The sequence below is a fragment of the Lutra lutra genome, chromosome 18 (assembly GCF_902655055.1).
Source record: "Lutra lutra chromosome 18, mLutLut1.2, whole genome shotgun sequence".
Classification (NCBI taxonomy): Eukaryota; Metazoa; Chordata; class Mammalia; order Carnivora; family Mustelidae; genus Lutra; species Lutra lutra.
This window is the reverse complement of record NC_062295.1, coordinates 21,487,731-21,509,564: the sequence shown is the minus strand read 5'-3', so window position 1 is coordinate 21,509,564 and position 21,834 is coordinate 21,487,731. Positions and strand designations below refer to the sequence as shown.

Below are 21,834 nucleotides of genomic sequence, written 5' to 3'. Positions count from 1 at the left end.
AGGAAGACACCCTGCCCTAGATCCCAGAGTCAGTCGGGGGCAGCAGGTACCAGGTCTCAGAGCAGATCCCACACAGAGAGGCTGTGAATGCAACTGGGGTCCCCTTCTTCAGGCCTGTTATTTGCAAATAATGAAGGATCAAGAGAGGGTAGAGGAGCTTCCCCAGGATACCGCTTTCCTCCCGCTGGGACCCCAGGGCCAGGCCTGAGAGTGGGTAGTCGGGGTGTGGGGGTCATTGCCTCCCCCACTGAGCTCCATCTCCTGACTGCGAATGGGGAGTTCCCACTGCCAGGAAGAAAGCCAAGGGCAGTCATGCATGATTCACCACCAGTCTCCCAGGCTTTCAGAATTGTCCTCTTTAAAAGAAGCCAATTTATTTTTTATTCAAAATCCATACGAAACAATTGAACAGTAAAACTGTCAGCCTCACTGTCTCTTTCAGCAGGAAACATGATCGCCCCCGAAAATGAGCTTCCTCCCTCCTTCCCTCCTTCTCTCCCTTGTACCCTTCCTTCTGTAAATATTTTTGTGAGCACCTACTATGTGCCAGGACCCATTCTAAGTTCAGATTTCCCCTTTGTGTGTGATTCCCTTCTGAGCTTTACATTTAAGGCATCTTTCTGTTTTCCATACTTGGCTGCCATCCGTTACAGGGATATCAAGTTAGTAACCTTTAAAAGAAAAAGTAACCAGCCCTGTGACCTTGGCTGGGGATACCCACCTCCCCCCTACCCAACTGTCTCTGCTCCTAAATTCCACATATGAAAATGGGCGTGGAGCTTCTTGTGCTGTGTGCTCTGTCTCTGGAATGTTCTCTAAGAGGAAGTCTCTCTCTCGTTGCCAGTCCTCACTAGCACCTAGGGCGGGGTCTGGAACCAAGTAGTTGCTCGATGTATTTTTGGTGAGTGAACAAATGAAGAAGTGAATGAATGAATGAAGTGGATGAATGAAGGGAGGTTGGGGTCCGGACCTGCATTCTGGAAGTCCAGGGAGCCTGATTCCAGCCCCCTCCGGACTCCCAAATCCAGAGCCACGGGGCTCCACCCCAGAGGCCGAAGCCTCTGCTAGCAGAGATTTAAATCACGGGCAGGGGGTGCCTCAGGACCCAGCGTGGGAAACTCACATGACCCTGAGCAGGGCTCTGCTGAGCTTGGGAGGGAGGAGGGCGCAGGGGGCTGCTGCTTACCTGTCACGGTGGCATTCCCAGCCCCAGCACCTGCGGTAGGGGGCTGTCTCGGGAGATAAATGTAACCTTTGCAGGTCACATCTTTATGCTGGCCCAAGGCAAGGCAGGAACTGCCTTCATCCGAGCTGGGAAACATAAAACCCCCATGCACCATTGATGAGTTTCTGCCAGCAGCGTTTACGGACACGCTTTATCTCTCGGATGTCATACATTATTGACGCTGCCTCCCCCGCCCCTGGACCACTGCTGAAGGGCAAAGCGGGCTCTGTGCAGGGAGGCGATGGCTCCACAGACCTGCCAGACTGGGGGGCCCGTCTGGAAGCTTGGCAACAACCCTTCCCCCACCCCGCCCAGTTGCGGGGGACGGTGGTAACAGCCTGGATTTTAAAGTTCCATGGTTCAATTTTTTGTGCTCCCCCCCACCCCCCGCCTGCCAACCCTGGTCTTCTTAGTATCTCATCCCTACAAAGAGGGGGCGGTCTCTATCCAGGATTGTGGCAGGATTGGGTGAGACTGTGGACTCAAGGGACTTCACACAGCCCCACAGCCTGGCACATAGTAAGCCCTCAAGAAACAGAAGTGAGTTATGTCAAGAAGGGGCTTGTAATAATCAGTACTATCTGCAGGCAGGGCTTGGTACCTGAGTGAGAGTCCAGTTCCAAGGCATTGTGGTCAAGACTCTGGGCCTGGGGTTGAAGCCCAGCCCCACCTCTCAACCAGCTGGGTTGGGCAAGTTCCTCGGCTGCCTTGCACCTCAGTTCCCTCATCTGTAAAACGGGACAAAAATAGTGGCTACCTGATAAAGCTGTTGTCACGTTTCAGTGAGTTAACCACGGAGAGAGCTTGGAACAGTGCCTTGCACCTGCCATGGAAGGACCACACTAGGCTCCCCTGGAGCCTGGACTCCGCACTTTGTCTGACTCTCTCTTTGGTGCGGATGCTTTCTCTCATATTACAGGACTGGTGTTTGCCCTCCCCTCTGAAATGGGGATTGGGCTGATGGATGTTTCAAGTCACTGTGGCGGATGGAATAAAGGTCCTCCAAAAGCGTGCACATCCAGTCCTGGGAACGTGTGAATCTGTTAACTAAAAGGACTTTATGGCTGAGATTAAGGATTTTGAGATGGGAAATAATTCTGGATTATCTGCTGGGTCTAGTGTAATCACAGGGTCCTTATAAGAAGAAGGCAGAGTCACATTCTCTCCTATGAAACCTCCCATGGGAAGGCAGCTCCCTTTATTTCAGGACTTCTGACCTGCAGAACTATACAATAACAAAACTGTACTGTTCAGAGCGTTTCAATTTGTGGTAATTGTTCTGGCGGGGACAGGAAATGAAGATAGTCATGCAGCAAGAAGGGAGTGCTAAGCCTCCCATCAGCCGGTGCCCATCCCTGCCACGTCTGGCCACATCCATAGGATGAAGTTCTGGGGCACCAGGCGGTCCTGAGTCCCTCCTCTCCTTTGCTGTGAGCATTGGGTGAATTAACGGGGCTTCTCTGAGCTTGTTCTTCTCATCTGTGCAACGGAGATGGATAAAAACCCGAGGGGCTGAAAGCTCAGACCTCTAAACCAGAGAGCCTGGCACCTGGTAGGTGTTCTGGGGAGAGAGGTTCCTCTCCTACCTCCTTCCAGGCTGGGGAAAAAGGATCCCCTCCCTTCCCTCTGCTCTTTGGTGGCCTCCCACTGCAGGGCAGGTGGGCAGAACTCTAGCTTAGGCTATTTGGTGAGGAGTAAGAAAACAGAGAAGTTTATTCTCCTTGGCTACTTTCTCACAGTCTGACCGCCCCTCTGTCCATACTGATTGCCTCACCGGCTTATTGGCCACGGTCTTAACAATAGTTGTATTAACATAACAACTTAAACCCTGTTTGGTGAGCTGGCTCTTCTGGAGAACGTGAATTTATAGAATAACTGTCCCTCCATCTCCCCAGAAATGTTGCTGACGCTGGGACCTCAGCCTTCACTTACTCAACAAATATTTATTGAGCACCTACTGTGTGCTGACTACGAGGTGCTAGGGATGTAGCTTATTTTTGTTTTTTAAGTTTACTTAACTTCTGCTGGACAGAGACTGACAATAGAGGTAATTGAATAGATTGGGAAATTTTACCTTGAGTCAGTATCATGGAGAAAATTAAACAGGGTGATAATGAACATAACGGGGCGGGGTGGGAGGAAGAGCTCTCTGGGGAGGGTGTTTGAGCTAGGCATGTGAAGAGAGCAGGGGAGGCCAGTGGGGATCCTCTGGGTGGGCTCCATGCTGAGGAGGTGACTGTCACAGCCTTGATCTGTTATTTTTTGTCATTTGTTTGTTTATATAAGTAATCTTTACACCCAGCCTGGGGCTCAAACTCAAAACCTGGGGATCAAGAATCACAGGCTCTTCTGACTGAGCCAGCCCCAGCCCTGATGGTGGGTTCTTCTCAGTGCTGATGTCAGAAGGCCCATGCAGTGTGTGAACAGGAATGCCCTATATTGGTTCAGCACAGGGAATCCGTTGGAAGCAGAAGAGCGGGAGCTATTGGGCTGGGGAGTGTTCCGGGGTCTGCTCCTGATGGACAGGTGAAATTAATGCAGCCATGCGCTTGGGGAGTATTTTTGACCCACAAGACTCTGTGTTGCTTTAGTACTGGGGGGTGATCATGAGGTCTGTGCGGCCCAGACCTCACCTTCTCCCAAAACTTAAAAGATGCACCCATCGTGAAGGTTACAATCACATGCTCTCTAGCCAGATCCCCTGAGCTCAAATCTCAGCCTCGCCATTCATTGGCTGTGTGACCTTGGGCAAGTTATTCAGCCCTTTGCCTCTGTATCCTTATCTGTAAAATGGGGTAGATAACGATAGCTATTCCTAAGGTTTTTGAAATTTAAATGCATGACTCTACAAAGCTCTATTGTGTGCTGTATGGGACACATAATAAATGTTGGCAAGTATGTGTGTAGACACACAAATGTGCACAGGCATGTGCACGTGCACACACACACACACACACACACACACACACACACACAATTTAGATTCCTGCCATCACATCCAAATAAGATGTACACACCATCATATTCAGAGATCCACCAACAGGTTCAAAAGAAGTAATTGATTCTCAAACTTTAAATATATGTCCCAAACCTGGACCTCACTGCCTATAGGGAACATGGAATTGATAATATTTTAGAACTCCCATAATTATCTTATGAAAATTATAATTACATTGCTTTGCCTTTTTTCTTTTTCCTGAGGGTTTTAAAATGTTAATATGTTCACTAGAGATGTGCTGTGACTCTTGTGAGGTTTTTACTTTTTGGGGGGGAGGCGGGAGCATTTTTAAATTTTTTAATATGTCAAGAGCCTCAAAGAATGGCAGGGGCCCAGGCATTCCAGGGCTCTAGGTGGTGATGGTGGAGGAGGAGGAAGAGGAGGGTTGGGGGCGTGTCCCAGCGCCAGCGCATGGGCGTGACTTCCCTTCTTCCTCCCCCGGTGGGAATTCGTTGCTGCAGAGCACTGATCTCCCTCCCCTGTGTTTCTCAATCTTAATTTCCCGACTTGTCAAGCCACCCGCAGCCCCCGCACGTCCTGTCGTCCTGTCACAGCCCCGTATGTGGCTTGGTAGAAGCGATTACTGTTGACAAGGTCACGTTGCCATGGTGTTTGTTATCCCACCTGCTGCCAGCGGTCAGGGCCCCAGATGTGGCCACCTCCCCGCCCTCCTACCACCTGGTGTGAGGAGCTGGGAGAGATGAACAACCAGCCTCCAGAGGGCGGGCACAGACACCAGGGCCATCAGCCTGCCCCTGCCCAGCTACCCAGCAGGCAGCCAGCATGCTGAAGCAGACCAGCTCCAGTGAGGGAAGATTTTAGGATCTCCTGCATGGGGTGGGGGCAGGGGGGCAGGGAGTATGGGTGTAGAAGTCACAGAGACTTGGGTTTCCATATTGGCTTTTCTGCTTAATCTTTTTTTTGTGTGTGTGATATCTAAACATTTATTGACTAGGATGTTACCTCTTTACTTGGATTACATCATGTATTCTACTTGGCCTTGAACAAGTTACTGTGTATCCTCTGTCCTCAGTTTTCTGTGTCTGTGAAATGGGTGCTTCGGCGAGATTGGCAAAGATGAGGTTGAGGTACGTATAAATGCAGAATGGCGAGTTTAGCACTGGGCACCTAGAAGGTGCTCAGTAAATCATCATCAGGAGAGGGGGTGGTCTAGCCCCGCAGCCCCCTTGCTGGACCTTGGGGATCTGGGGAACTCCAGCTGCCTTCCCCTAAACATCACTATGTTTGTATTTCTTTCCTTCTGTCTCCCCATCCCTGGCCACTGTCTCAGTTTTCTGGCCTGTGTTCCTTCTTCTGGGTTGAACTCAGCCTCCCAAATCCAGCTCTGCGCCTCCCAGGGCGAGTCCCCATCAGATCACCAGCCCCGCCCCCCTTCACCCTGGCGAGCCTGCTGGAATCTGAGGTCCCTAGACTCTATAGGGTGCTGGGTGGAGTCAGTGGATATGCTCCTGTGGGATCCAGGCACACTGTAGGGTTGGTCTGCCAACCCAAGAGACCCCTTCCTTACCCCAGCTCCTCCTGGTTACTACTCTTGTCAGCATTATCACAACCGCTAGGAGGCAGAAATGAGTTGTCAGCTCTAACTGTCCCTGGTGACAACTACAGTAAGACCACTAGGGATGGGACCACTGAGCCATTTCCCTTTGTAATCTCTCTGAATTCCCGGAAGAACTGCAGAATTTTAGAGATAAAGAAACAGGACCAGGAAGTCAGGCCATCCTAGGCCCCACAGAGTTACGGGTAAGGGGGAAGGGGACAGGGTGAGAGTCACAATATTTATCACCAGCCGGGACATCCCTGTCCTGTCAGGACCACCATGGCTGGAAGACTGGATCCAGAGCCACCTTGGATTGGGGGAGAGCTGGGGAGTCTTGGGTGGGGAGCTGGCTGGGGGCTACTTGGGACAGCTGTTCCCCAGCTGTTGGGGAAAGTTGTCAATATTTTAATAACCTGCACAGCCAGTCCTGGCTGGGACTCAGGTGCAGGGCTCCTCTTCTTTTTCTTCTGGAAACTTCTCCCCTTGTCTCTCACTGCCTCATCTCCACCTTCTCTGCCTCTTCCCTCTCTTCCTCCTACCCCCCTCCCCTTCTTCTTTGTCTCCCCCTTCCTCTAGGAGCTCCTGCAGGTAGAAGTACATCAGGGAGCTGCAACAGTCTGCTGGGCTGCCAGACAAAGTACCATAGCCTGGGGTGGGGAGGTGTCAATGGCACGGGTTTGTAGTCTCACAATTTTGGAGGCTGGAAGTCTGAGCTCAAGGCGCAGGCAGTGTTCGCAGACAGCCGGCTCTCATATTTGCAAACATATCCGTGCTGTCCCTCCCCATTTCCTGTTCTCCTCTTCTAGTATGAATGCCAGTCAGATTGGGTTAGGGCCCCCGACACCCCAGTTTAGCTGAATCACCTCTCAGAAGGCCCCGCCCTCCAAATATGGTCACATCTAGAGGTACTGGGCCTTGGGGCTTCAGCCTGATTCCGGGGGATGTGGTAGAAAGGAGGTAGACCCTGGCACACCTTTTCACTTATTTGTTTATTAAACCTTTGCAGATTTGCCGAGATAGTGCAGACTTTCGGGACACCCTTCATCCAGCTTCTGGTGATGTCTGTGTCTCACCTTACCCTGATGTATTTAGCAAAATTGAAATGTTCACATCGGGACGATGTTATTAAGTCAACTGTGGACTTTATGTAGATTTTATTACTCATAGTCTCTTTCTTGTTCCAGAATCTTCCATTGCATGTACCTTTCCTTTGCTAGATTTCAAAACCTTCAGGTAGAAAGGGGAAGGCCTGGCTTGGGTTCCAGTGCAAAGGCAGACGAAAGCCGGCTCTTGGTTTTCCTCCTCAGGCTGCAGAATGAAAGCCCTTGGGAGCTCTTGTAATGCTGTGTTCCTCCACTGAAGCCACTGCTCCCGACAGGGAGCCCCGAGCCACCTGGGTGATGGCTACTTTGTGATTCTCGCACAAGTGCCACGATGCTGTCCCATCTCCACACCATGTAGGGACCTCTGCGGCAGGCTTCAGCTTCCGGGAGTGGGGATGACCATAACTGCCTCCACCCTTCATGTCCCTTCTCCACTCTGTGCCTCAGTTTCCTCCTAGAGTAAAGGGGTGGCAGATTCATATCTGTCTACAAAAACTGTCAGAGACTTTGATGATTTATATGTGCAGATCGGCCACAGGAACAATGCTCCAATACCAATTCTCCATGCACCTTGGATGCCTCAAGGACTTAATGCTCTGGGGCTTGGGTCTACTTCTCAAGATCCTGATTTTATTGGTCAGGGCTGCCGCCTGGGTATAAGGATTTGTAAAGCTCCCTGGGTGGTTCCAATGTACAACCGGGGTGAAGAGTCACAGCTTTACATAAATATTTCCTCCCGAGCCTGCCTAGCTACAGCTTCAATAAAGGAGCAAGAGTCAGAATTACAACCAGCTGGAAGGAGGCATACTGGGTGGTAATGACTTAGTGTTCCTCTAAAGTAAGGCCACTAACAGCAATGCAACAACGACCAGTATTAAAGCTACAGACACAGTGCTGAGTTCTTTCTCTGCCTTATTCTCACCAAGACCTTCTGACCCATTTTCTATTTTCTGAAGAGACCGCAGCTCAGAGAGGGTACATTACTTGCCTAAGGCTGCACAGCTATCCATTGTCAGAGCTGGGTTACAACTCAGGTAAGTTCGATGTTAAGGCCTGTGTTTCTTTCTGGTTTGTTTGTTTGTTTTTTTTTAAGTGTTTATTTTTAAATAATCTCTACACCCAACGTGGGGCTCAAACTTACAACTCTGAGATCAAGAGTTGTATGCTCTACCGATTGAGCCAGCCTGGTGCTCCTAGAGCCTGTGTTTCTTAAACATAGTGCTGTCTTACTCAGAGTAGTAAGATGCCTTAGGATGTATCCATATGGCTCAGTGGCTTGACGTTTAATAAGAAGAGATACCGGTCATTTTCTACCCACCATGTACCAGGCACTGGGCTGAGTCTCCTTCTTTCCAACAGCCCTGTTGGTACCACCAAGGGCCACATCGAGCCTGAAGCTGGATTGCAAAGGAGATAACTGATCTAAACCCCAGAAGTTAGGCTCCTGGGCCCAGAGAAGGTAGAAACAGGTAGACTGAATCTGGAGGGACACACAGAGAACATTGGGCACAAACCTCTGACAGTGAGCTGCTTAACCCCGGGTGCTAACTTGATCTCCGCCCTGGAAGACATCACTTTGGGGAGGAACTGACTGGAAAGGGAGTCTGCATCTCTGATACGCAGGACACAGGAGAAGGGCCACCGACAGGAGAACAGGCAGACACTGCCAACCCCTACCCACACGTCAGGGGCCTGGTGACCCAACCCCAGCTGGCCACCTCTCCCGGGGTGTGAGCCATGATCGGACATGCTTTGTCACTTGTCACTTGTCTAACCTCCTTGACACCAGCTTCCTGGGGACAAGGGACCGGCGTTTATAACACAGTGGATAATTATCCTTCAAATGAGTCAAGCTATCAGGGGGCACCCCGGCTGAATAAATCAAAGCAAATGGGGCAGATTTCATCAAACCCAGTGGCCACAGCTCCTCTTTGTGATGGATTCCTGTAAGAGGTCTCCTTTGCCGCCACCCAACATTTATAAGCAATGCCCCCCGCCCTCCGTGTCTTTCAGCCATTTCCCACGCCAAATGAGGATAAATGTCAGATGAGCAAACAGTCTCCAAACTGCTATTGAAAATATTTTGAAAAAGTCAGGAAATGCCGGGCCTTTCTCCTGTCTGGAGAGATTCTATTTATCTCCTGAGAAATGTTTCTCCTCCTAAAATCTAAATGCTACTTGGCAAGGTGGGCAACATGGTTTTGTAGTGTATAGGAAGAGATTTAAGTTTGATCCTAAATGTAATAGAATTCACGGGGGGCATTTAACAGGAGTGGCACGATCGGAGTAAGACCATTGTGGGTGTGTGGGAGGAAATGATCACAGGAAGAGAGGTGGAAGGGAAGGCCAGGGACCCAATGTTCGGGGAAAGGAGGCAGGGATGTGGCTTCAGGCTATCCTTGGAGGTAGACCCAGGAGGGTTTGCCAATGGGCAGTGAGGCAAAGGGAGCCATCAAAGATTCTGCCAAGGTTTTTGAATTGAATATCTGGGTGAGAGATGGTTACCTTTACTTATATGTGGAAGGAGTAGTTGTGGCAGAGACTGTGAACAAGAACTTGACTTTGGACGTACCATATTATAAATGCCTCTGAGAAATCCAAGAAATTCAAATTTGCTGATGGGCAGCTGAGTACAACCAGAGGGCTGCTGTGATGTACCTGTTCTCACGGGCCCCTGCGGACATCTGGCTCCCACTTCAGGGTGGTCTTTCCCATTCTCCTGTATCATCAGAAGCAAGATAGTGTTATACCTAACATTATAAGTGTCTGACCCTTTCCTTAAATTTTAAGGTCTATCCATTTCATTTTATAGACAGGGAAACTGAGGCTCAAAGAGGGAGGGGCTTGCTCAAAATCGCATAATGTGGTAGTGGCAGAACCCTCATCCCCTTTCTCTGTGCTGAGATGATTTCATAGGTCCCTTTGGCTGTGGAGAAGGCACCAGATCCCGGGTATAGAGATGACTCTGTTGGTTGGACCCTGTCACTAAAAAGCAGATCCTTAATTTGCAGTTTCTCTGCTTCATTTCACTGGTGACTTTCATAAGCTCCTAGATTTTCCAAAGTGGAAGCCCCCTGGAGGCTAACTCAACCAGGATGGCTTACATAGCCCCTGTTCCACCACTGCCCACAGCAGACATTACCAGTCGATCTCAGATCTCCTCCTCACTGCATCTTAAAATCACCTTCCACCTAACATTCCAGGTTGTTGCCATTCCAGATTTGGCAGGTGAGTGATACCTGGGCCATTGCTTTCTGCATGGAGGTTAGACTCCCCAGCCAGCAGGCAAGGAGAAAATAACGGAGAGCCCAAATTTTGGAGAAGGATTTTGAATTGCTCGTGAAGTTCCATGCCTATTAAAGTACATTGTACTTTTCCTCAGCGAGTATTAGAGAGCCAAACATTCCCCTAATCTGGTGCAGGTGACTATCGCTTCGTTGAATACTGGATGAAGGAAGTGACGTGCCATTAGGAGTGACCTGGAAGTGACCTGCCATTAGGAGCCATTCTGGGATATGTACCTTGAGTTAGGAGTAGAATGCACAGGGACAGTCCTCCACGATGATGCCCATATCCCTCCCAGAAAAACCCTCTTCTCCACCTCCTCTTTGTTGTTAATAACATCAGCTAATGTTTATTGGTGTTTGCTGTGCCCCTAATGCTCTTCCAAATGCTCTCCGATTACTGATTTATTTAATCCTCACAGCGGGACCATGACATGAGTACTATTATTAACCCTATTTTTGGAGGGAACACATGACAGTCAGAGAGGGGAAGCGATTTTCCCAATGTCACACTGCTGGTAAGAGGTAGAGCCAGGTAGAGCTTTGGTTCCAGAACCTGAACTTTGTCCAGAGGTGGGCAGTTAGTGGGGACATCACACGAGAACCCAGGCCTTGTTGCTCCCAGCCCAGGGTTCTTTACATTCCCCCGGATCCCCCTCTCGACTGGCTTCCCTGCCCTCTTGTCTGGGGCTGCCACGTTTGCTGACTGCGGCATTCATCACCTTTATCCATCTTGGTCTCCAGGGCTTTGGCTAAGCATGTACGTTAAGGCTCAAACCTCATTTCTCCAATCCGTTCAGAGCTTTATTGATCTTGCCTGACATTCGCTTCTCTTGGATTCTCAGCCCCATGCAGCTGGACAAATGGCTTCTACACCTCTGGGTCTCACAGGAACGGCCTGCTGTTTAACCAGTCAGGGCTCTGGGTTCATGGAGGAGGCCTGGGGTGGGGAAGAGAACTGCCATGGTGGATGGCAAAGGGGCATTGACCTCCTGGGAACTCCAGAATGCTCTCCCCAGGGACTCCTCAAACAGGGACTGACCTGAGTCAGCAGTTTACAGTTTAGGGCAGCTCTCCAAGGTCCTGAAAGACCCATGAAGTATATTTACTTATCTGGCCCTCAGGATTCACACTCAAGCGTCTGGTTCCTGAATTTGACGTCCCACCCAAACCCACCCAAACACTCATCTGCCTGACGTTGTCCGCTCTTGTGGTTGTCACAGTTGCTAACCTGTTGCTCACATCTATCTGATTTGATGGGCTCCTTTCATTTAGAATCCCTAACTGAGACTACCCAGATGTGCCAAGGGAGGAAAGTTGCTCTAGAAGATGTTTATTGGGGCCAATGGGCCTCTATCTGGTGCTGGAGACACATTCTGCCAGTTTAAGCACAAACTTACGGAGGAGAAAAGGCAAATTGTGGATTCTACATGTTGATCACTTGTTCCTTTATTCAATTATTTACTGTTTCCAGTAGTAAGTTTTTTTAAAATAAGTATTTGTTGAGCACCTACTACATGCTTGGCTAACATGTCTGTGAGCTTAACCACTCATTTGCCCACTAAAGGAGAGAGCAGAGTGGGGAGACAGGAAGTCTAGAGAGGCTGTGATGTCGCTCCCGACAGCTCCACCTGGAGGCTTGGTCCCCTGGTTTGAGACAAATAGCCTTTAATACACCCAAAGCGGGGATTTCTGCACATGGTCTTTGGCGTACACCCCTGGTCAAGCCCATGTCCAAGTCTTGTCATTTCCCAAGCCTCTCAAAACTTTGATTTGTGCCCCATGGTTGGAAAGCTTGAGGGCAAACAGGACATCCCCTTGCCCTGGGGTGGGGGTACCCCCAGGGCCCCTGTCACCCATCCATTTGTAAGACCACTTGGTGTTCCCCATCATGGGCAGCCTTGTATGCTGTAGAGCTGTTTGCCCAAACAGACCAAACGGGCTCAACAGAACCTTAGCAGAGGAGTCTACTGATGAGCGATTAGGGGCAGGAGCTCTGGGCCAGGCTGTTCTGTCGGGGTAGTCCAGCTCTGCCTCTTAACTGGCTGGTTGACTTTGAACAAGCTGCTTTACTGGTATCTGACCGTGACACTTGCAAGAAACAGAAGCTGGGTAGGGAGAAAGTATCTGACCATGACACTTGCAAGAAACAGAAGTTGGGTAGGGAAAAAGTGCTATGTTGGAGGTTTGAGAAGTGCAGCTGGGGACGTGTTATCCGGAGGGGTCAAGGGCTTTGTGACAGCTGGGTGTTGAGAGGGATTCTGCAGGTAGAGACAGCTCTGACTGGAGTTCTTGCTGGGGCCTGAGTCTGGCTCACTCTGCAGCGTTTCCTGCCCACCCTTCCTAGGTGGAAGGTTTATTCTTTGTTCCCTTCCCTGGTGGAGGAGGACAGCTAGGGTCTTCTCTTGGGTTCTGGGGGGCAGCTGGGTTTGCTGCCCTCCCCCATACCTTAAGGCTTTTGCTCCTCTGAGTGGAGGATCTGAACATGGAAGGTCGGGGGGTACTTAGAGTTTCCGTTCTCATGGGGTCCTGGGTCCCCTCTCCAGGCCAGCTCTGCTCTCTGGTTTCCACCTGGTCCGCTGACCTTCCTGTGAGCTTGGTGGGAAAGAGCCTCTCAGAGGGGCTGAACTCCTTTTGCTCTGGGGATTCCGAAGAGTCTTGAGGGTCTGAACCACATTAGCCTTGAGTGGCTCTTTAAATTGAGCTGAGTCTCTCTGTCGCACAGGGATGGATGCCACCCCTCCCCCTTGAGCCGGGCTTCCTGTCCTGTCTTCCTGACCCAACTCTCCTTGGCTTGGTCTCTCTTTCCTCAGATTTCAAGCTACTTGGATGCAGGGCAACCTCCGCTCTCTGATAGTTTCAAGAAAAATTATAAATTGGGGCTTATTTGGCGTTTTCTCTTTTTTAGGGGGAGAGACTCCGTGTTTTGGTTGACTGCTCTGAAGCAGAAGCCTGACAAGTAAACTTTAATGTGGAACTTTCCAATTTCTCAAAAAGTTGCCAACTCATTAAAAGGATTTGAAAACACGGCACAGGCTGAACAAAGCACATCCGTGGGCCAGATAGGAGTTACGGACAAGCAGTGACCCCATCTCTCTGCTTGGGACTGCTGAGTTTCCGTCTCTCTGAGGGTTGGTCTGTTTCCCCCAGGGCCCACTGTGCCTGGGACAGAACGGGGAGGCAGGAGGTGCCTGGGGCACGTCCTGGTCCCAACAGACCCTCCCAAGGTGTTAAAGCAATGGTGAGAACGGGTTGCCAGTGGTTTATGGTGGGGGAGGAGCAATGGCAAATTAAAGAACCAGGTGGGAGGTCTACAAGGGCAATCCTTCTGGGGAACAGGGCTTGAGATTTGTAAATGGTCATGCTAATGAGTGCCTAGTCATGCTAATGAGAGTCATGCTGTGAGTCTGGAAACGTAGAGGGCAGCCCAGACAAAGACTGGGAGTGAAATTAACAGTTGGGGTCCTTTTGGAGTCCCGATTTGGTCAGTATATGCCTCGGTGTCCCCACAGGCTCCATGGATACTGTTGGTGGCTGGGCTGGGCTGAACTGAACAGAATTTGATGGGAAGGAGAGACGGGCAGTTTTGATGTGAACAGACAGGCCCCTCAGCCTCTGTCCCCTTTTCTCCAGCCCCAGCCCAGGGTTAAGGCCAAGACCTGCCCAGGTCTGTGCCCCTTGTCCTACACCTGCACATCCCTGGCCACTAAGACCCAGTAAGGCAGGTGCCTTTCTGCAGGGAGCGAAGGGAGGGATTTACGGCCCTCCTGCAGAGAAATAAAACACTACCTTCTCTGTGGGCTTCTCATCCTGCTGGGCTCCTCCCTGCAGTTCCCCCAGGGAGGGGAGTTTGAAGGATGGAGGTGCTGCAGGGGTGATGAAATAAAGTATTCAAAGAGATGCACCTGTGAGATGGGCCAGTGAAGGCCGCACAGAGCCAGTCAGAGAGGATTGAGAGGGCTAAGAGCTAGGGAGACCCAGACAGAGACTATCTAGAGAGATGGCGAGAAAGCCAGTGACAGAGACAGAGAGAGGCAGAGGGAGGGAATGGTGACAGAGCTACAGAGATAGAGAGAGGCAGAGAGAAGACAGAGAGACTGACAGACCAAGAGGCCACTTCCTAGGGCCAAGATACAACTAGGCAGAGAGGAAGCTGAGGGCCAACTGAGAAGACGAGGACATGATGCAGAATGGTCCAGAGAGACGGCAGCCTGCAACTCAGGGCAAAGCGGGGTGGGGTGGGGGTGTGTGGGGGGGGCAACACAGAAGCCCAGCTGTGGAACCAGTGGGGGTAGAGGCAGGACCAGATGTCAGCTGCAAGGAGAACGCCTGCAGACAGGGGTACAGAGGGAGGCCGATGCTTATGGAGAGCCTCTGAGATCAAGGTGGTCTGCATGCCTCTGTGCTGATCACATTTATGTATTTGCTCCTTTGACCCTCGCGACAGCCTTCTAGGTTAGTGCCATTACTGATTTTACTTTAAAGATGGGGAAACAGAGGTGTCCCGTGGGCGGGAAGTCACTGCACTGGGGCTCTCCTGACCCCACCTCGTTCCAGAGCCTCTGTTCTTTCTCCCCCTCAGACACAGAGGGCAGGAAGCCATGGCAGGACAAGTGCCCTGTGGCCCTTGGGTTTCTGGGCCTTCCTGGCCTTTTCTGAGCCCCCCATTAGCAAACTGGGAATGGAGGAGATGGGAAGTGCTGGGGATGGTTCTGCTAGTGCTTGGGGGGTCATTCCCCTGGGAGGGGAGGTCTGGCAGGATCTTTTCTTGATCAGGGCGAGAAGATGGTAGGACACCTTCAAAGTCTCCTGAGCACCCTCAGGAAAAAAAAAAAAAGGTCTAAACTCCTTATTCTGGAGGTTCGAACTCCCCACAGTCTAGATCCTACCTACTTCTAGATCCAACACACTTCTAGTCCCAACCTACTGCTAGATCCAACCTGCTTCTAGAGCTAAGCCCTCTTTCATAGGACTAGCCTGCTGGGACCAGCTGCTCTTCCCGTGGAATCCTTCCTTCTCTGATCGGGTCTCCAGCTTTTTGCTTGGTAACACTCTGTGCTTGCTATTGGCCCAAAGCACCGTCCCCCTGGGGGTGTCTCTTCACCCTCAAGGAGGCCAAGGTGATCGAAGGGAAGGTGAGTCTTTTTGGTGTCTTGCTGTTTGAGTTGCTCTCCAAGGGCAGGGACTCTACCAAAGTGTTTTTTGACCAAGGATCACTTGAGAAATCTCTGTCGTCCTATTAAGCAAATACCTAAAAAAGACATGTCTGTTTCTCCTGAGGCCTCGTTGGTCAGGAACACTGGAGACCGAGATCCCAGGGACGAGCTGGGTGAATTAATGAGTTCATCACCCACCGTGGAGATGGCTTCGCATCTCCTGACTCCCGGGCTCCGTTCTGTGATGCCCTGTGAGGTCTCAGGGCTGGGACGGATGGGTGGGATATTTTTCAGAGTGGCCCAAAAGCAGGTGAGGAGGGCAGTGAAGCGGTGGTGGTGGTGGGGGGTGCGTGAGGTCAAAGTCGGGTCTGAGAGCAAGATGACGGCAATGACAGCACAATTGGACAGAATCTGGGTAGGTACCAAGAAAAATTTATGATGGAGTCACTTTCTGAGAGCCAGGATGGGTGGGGAGTGGTATGCAGTTCCAGACAGTCCAAGGCAAGTAGTTCTAGATGGGGGCTTTGTGGCATAGGACAAGCCTGATGGACTGAGGGTGCAGTGCTCTCCCCCGGCCTCCCACTGGGCCATTCCCTGGACAAGACTCCCCCTCATTCTTGGAATGGCAGCCTGGACTTCATTTGGTCCCTCACTTCGGTCCAGGCCACCATTAATGACCAGAGTTGTTCTTGCTCCTGTCCCACTCTGCTCCCGCTTGGGGCTTACAGGAGAGAGGGGAGGGGTAGTCACGTTTGGGTTGGGTTGGTGACACGGAGAGAGTACAGATGTTAGACACCCATGGCTGGGCATTTCCAGGCTTTACCCCCAGTTCCGAGCCCCTCAGGGTGAATCTCCAGATGTTGAGGGGGGAACCACCTGCCATCTGCCCGGAAAGGGGCTCACCCCTTGGGATTTCCATAAGGGAGATGAAGTTATTCATCCAAGTCAGACGCCTTCACCCTCAGGTCAATATGATGTTCCTGCTAAGTGCAACAGAACGTATTTATTTCCCTGGAAGTGAAGAGGTTGATAAAACCCAGCTGTTACCACAGGGACAAGCCCAGATTGCGAAATGGAATGACGATCCCACCTTGGCTGGAGGAGGAACAGGGTCAAGGATTAGCCCCTGAAGGAGGGAAGACTCAGAGCAGCCTTCAGGTTGGAAATGAGATTCAGGACGTTGCAATTTGAGGCCAAGAGCAGCAGGGTCAGTGTCCTTGCTTCTCTCCCAGGTCCTGACCTGAGTTAGCCAGGAAAGTGCCTCTCTGAAAGCCAATCCAAGGGCAATGCTTCTAACTTGGGGGATGGGGCTGCATCTCCATTTTTGGTGGGTGGACCCCTGTTCCAGGGGCAGACAGATGACGGCTTTCCCAGACTGATTGTCTGCTCCAGCAGAGGTCAGCCCAGGGGTGGAAGGGAAGGTCTTCAGAAAACTGTCTACCTTCCTCGCTTCGGTGAGAGAGACCAAGGGTGTGTCTGACAGGATCAGCTGATGGTGGTAACAGTTTCCAAATGTCAGTGGCTGGAATGTGGCAGAAGGATTTCTTAGGCACATCACGGGCCAGTATGGGGCTAGCACAGGGACTCTGCCCTGTTCCATTTTTGGAAACCCACATCCTGTCACTTCTGTGGCTCTGCACTCCTCTGGGTTCTCAGGTTCGGTGGATGGAAAGTGAGAGCATGGCTTGGGAATGTTTGCATCAGCTGGGAGGTGGCACACAGCAGGGCACCCGCATGCCTCTGGCAGAGGCTTTCCTCCCTGGCAGACTGGGCCTGATAACTGGGGAAGGGATCGGACCCTAGGACCCACTGGTCAGAACTGGGTCAAGTTGGCACTCTTATGTGCAAAGGAGGCAGTGAGATTAATGTTTTAGCTGAAGACATTGTTGCCCTACACATAATCTGGATTTAGGATATGTGTGTGTGGGGGGTGTGTGTGTGTGTATACATATGTATTTGTGTGTGTATATGTGTGTAGATAGGAGGGAGACACCTAGCTGTCCTCACCACTCCTGCCCTAGACCATGGAGGTATTAATGGCATTGGGTTTCAATCCAGACATTCTTGGATTTGAGTCTTGACTGCACATCAGCGAGTGCCTTCTACCCTTCATGACTTGGGGGTCAAGAGAGGAGAGTCTCCAGACTGCAGCTTGGAAGAGAGGGCATGCCCTGGTTGCCGGGTCCAGCTTGCCCACATCCCTGAAGTCTCAGCCGTGGTCTCCCTGCCCTGAGGCAGTCCCTCCCCCCATCCCTCTGCTAGTGTCTCTGCTGGTGGCATTTGTGCAGAATTGGGACATCACCCTGGGGGGGGGGGGTGCGATGAAAGACTGGTCAGAGCATGCCAGAATTGCAAACTTCAGTATCTATGGGACCTGGGCCGATCTTGAAATGAAAAACGCTGTGGAGTAGATGTCAGCTTGGCGAGGGTTGTCCGCCCAGGCCCCACTGAGAATGGCTTTGGAGGGAAGCTTGTATCCAGACTCTCAGAACTGTCAGAGAAGCAGCAAGTGAAAACTTTTGTATAAGCACACTTTTTTTTTTTTTAAATGCTAACAATGCATAATCCTCTCACACCTACTCAGCAGTACTGTATATCTGCAGGAGGAGAGTCCTGGAGGGCTGGGCGCTCTCTTGTATCAAGGCTGGTGTCTTGTGTGGGCCTGGTCCCTCTCTGTACACTGGAGGGGCCTGGTTGGCACAACGACACCCTTCTGGGTGTGCAAGAAAACGCAGCAGAATGTTAAATAAACACCCGCTAATTACCCTGAGAATATTTATGGAGGTTTTCCCACGTTGTAATAAGAAATTATTGAAACATATATCACCGACCGAGCTGTTAATCATTGGTAAATATATTTTAAATACAGCAGTCCATTAGTATTTTAATTTAGCCTGTCTCCTGGAGAATATGTGCTGTAGGAGACAAATGTCCTCAGCTTCAGGGCCAAGGGAAAGATTTCCTCACCTAGTTAATCTTTATGTTCTCCTCTCAGGGAGGAAATCCCAGCGGCACCAGCCAGAGAAATGGTCCCTTGGGTCCAGTTTGATGGTGAGTGTCCTTGAGGGGCTGGTGGGCGAGGTGGGGAGGCCGCGGCTCTGACGTGGAGGGGGAGTGGGTGGGAGACGGGGCAAGGCTGGGAGTCACTGTTGATGACTGTGCGGACACCACCCACCTTCAAGTTCACTGAGATGTGAAATTGTACAGCTGAAAAGAAAAAAAAACAAGTAACGTATTGAACCTCAGTGGTCACAATGACTTTTCCAACTTGGATATTCTGCACGGAATTCTTTAGTTCTCTTCCCTGTCCCCGGGGTTTGGTGCAGATTTCCTGACGCACACGTACCTTATCTTATGTGGGACCAGCTACGAAGGGACAGACCCAGTGACGGTAAAGGTTTCTGATTAACCTTGGCCTTGGTGACCACCCGGTGAGCCTCACGGGACCCTCTGCCCCTGGGCCACTGCTTCACTTAACACACACTTAACTGAGCTCATTCAAAGCACTGGAGATGCAGGTGTGAACCAGAAAGAGAAGGTTCTATTTTCTGAACGTACATTCTGGGTGCGGACAATGGTCATAAACAGGTGCGTCTCAGAGACGGCTCATGCTGTGAGAAAACAGAGAAGGGTGTTGGGGGACAGTGACTTGCAGAATGGAGTGAGGGTGGCCAGGGAAAAACCTGGCTTTGACTCACATACCCATTTTGATCTGATAGGTGAGGGAGAGGGAGAGATGGATGATGTGTTGGAAGTTTCCAAAATGGAGTGGATGGTGGGCTCTTCATTGCCAGAGCTTAGGTACTTGGGGAAGAGAGTAGGAGTGAGGGGAGGTTAACATCGCTGGGGAGACCCTCAAACAAAGAGGGATAAGAGTTGGTGGGTCAATGCTTGGCCTCCCTCTTCCCATTCTCTGGTGGGACAGTTCCCAGGGGCGTTCTGCAGGGACTCCAGAGGGTTTTCCCGCTGGGACCCAGCATCAGCCACCCACAGTAGTCTCTGCACCCTCCAGCGTTCTCAAATACACCTCTCAACATCCTGCACGTGAGTTCTTTGTGGGGGGCCCCCCAGAACCAGACAGATTCTCATAGCACTGGCTCTGATTGGGGCAGTAGATTTCTTGGGAAGAATGGAGAGCATGGGAACAGGACAACACTCTAACACTTGAAGGGCAGGCAGAGGAAGAAGAGGCAGCTCCCCACCCCCAAATACACAAAGGAACAAGTTACCTAAGAGCAGACACCAACAACAAAATACTTAGGAGAAAAACCTCATCAGCCTTCTCTTCTTCATCCTTCTTTCTGGCCGCTTACCCTATACTAGGCTGTGAGGTCATAGCAGTCTTCAGACATGTTTCTAATCCCTGGCATAGTCTTCTCTGGGGTACTTTCTTCTCACACCCTATTGGATTGCAGCCTGGGGAGACTTCTGTGAGCACTAAGAGTGGTGTGAAATCCACCTACAACATCACCCCAACCAGAAAGTGTCCCTGATTGATTTCACGTCAATGTCACCTCTCCTTCCTGTCGGTTTCTTAGTCAGCTCTCACCACAACAGTGCTACATAACAAACAGCCCTGGAACTTGGCAGCATATAAAAATAAGCATTTGCTTCCTGCCCGTGTATCTGCAGGTTGGTGGGCTAGCTCTGCTCCATGCATGTCAGGCTGTGATGGCCACATGCTGAGACATATTCTTCCCAAGAAAGAGGTTGGCCATTCCTAGAGGGTGAGCCAAAATGTGTGATGTTTCTGAAGGCAACAAAGTAAGATGTGATAAGACTCACATCTTATCGGACAAGGCAAATCATATGGCAGGTCCCTGAGAGCAATGTGCAAGGAAGCCCATTCTTCTCGTAAGGGATGTACATTACCCTAATGAAACATAGGTCCCAATTGCACATGATCCAGCAGCATTCCTTGTGGAGTCTATGACTTTCAACCCTATGTTACAGGCATGTGAGTTGCACGCACACTCTATCTCTCAACCATACTGTGAACGTCTTCAGGGCACGATCCATGGGCAGGCAGCCTCAGAACCTCCCCCCGCAATCAATGTGGAAAAGGATATGGCACACAGTGATATGTGGTCTGAGTCTGGGTATCTTTTGAAGGTAGGGCAAACGGGATTTGCTGATAGATTGGGTATGCATTAGGTAAGAGAGTAAGGGAGACGATGATGTTGTTTTTGACCCGGGCGATTGAGAAAATTGAGTTGTCCTATATAGAGATGGGGGGAAATTGTGGGAGGAATGGATGCTTGGGAAATTGAAGGTCATTAATATCTATTTCATTGCTTCTAGAAGTGTGGGATGCTCAGTATTTATGGATGGTAGAGGAGATGATACACAGACCCAACACTGGTTAACAGTGAATCAAAGAGTTAGAACGCTATTTATCTTTCAGTTCTTTATTGACTCTTTTGATTAGTTAAAAAACAGTCTGAGTTTGGTGCTAGCCCATCTTTAAACACTTGCTGATCTCCCCTTTTAGAAAAGAGATTACGCCTCAGGCTTAGAGACTTGGGCCATTTATAATATCCAGCTAGATTTAATATCAGCATTGTCTTCGCACCGACTTTCTTTTGCTGGATAACTTCCCTCTCCCACCGTTGACGCAGGTTCATTTACGGTCTGGATCTACATTTCCTTTACAAATGAATTTATGCATGTTAAAAGGGAATCAATTTACGAAGAAATGTTTAAGTGAGTGTATTCCTCCGTTTATTTAGGAAATATTTATCTAGTGTTGACTACTTACTGGACGCTGCTGAGAATACAGCAGTGAATTAAAACAGACCCAGGGACGGGCCTTCCCAGAGCTGGCGGGCTAGCAGGGAAAGCAGAAAACAAATTAAGTAGGTGAAATAGAAAATATTCAAGGTGACGACATTGATTTGCAGAATAAGTAAAGCAGAAGAGGCAGACTGGAAGCAAAGGCGGCGGTAGGGGCGCATTTTAAATGGGGTGGCAGAGAATGGCCCTGCTCTGGGAGAAGGTGGTGTTTACAGGAAGGCCTGAGGGAGCCAGCCACACCCGTGTCTGTGAAAGTGCACCCCTTGCAGAGCGGACAGCCAGGACTAAACTCTGAGGCTAGGGCAGGGCTGGCCTGGCCAAGATGGGCATGGAATCCGGTGTATTTGGAACAGAGAGCGGAAGCGGAAGAATAGTAGAACAAAAGATCAGAGGGGTTGAGAGCAGGCAGGAGCATGCTGGGTCCCAGGGGACACTGTGGGGGAATTCAGCTTGTAGTTTGAGCAAGATGGTGAGCCATCGAAGGTCTTTGGGCACGGGTGTCGCCTGATCGGACAGAATTTAACAGCATCCCTGGGAACAGCCTCAGGGGGAGTACGGGAAGTTACAGGGACACCCGAGGGGCGATGTCTGTTGCAGAATCCCAGCAACGCATGATGACAACTCAGGTGATGGCAAGATGTGGTTGGACTCTGGGTAGATTTTGAAGGTCAAGCAAGCAGAACTTGCTGCTCAGTTAGCTGTGTGCTATGCAAGAGA

The 21,834-nt window shown here is 50.5% G+C and overlaps 1 long non-coding RNA gene across 1 annotated transcript in view; it reads left to right on the top strand.

Annotated features, from left to right (window-relative positions):
- LOC125090983 (uncharacterized) overlaps nt 1–21,834 on the top strand; it is a 207,117-nt gene that overhangs the window by 75,402 nt on the left and 109,881 nt on the right. Inside the window, exon 2 of the long non-coding RNA XR_007124539.1 lies at nt 18,320–18,375. This is a non-coding gene — a long non-coding RNA (uncharacterized LOC125090983). The remainder of the gene's footprint in view (nt 1–18,319; nt 18,376–21,834) is intronic.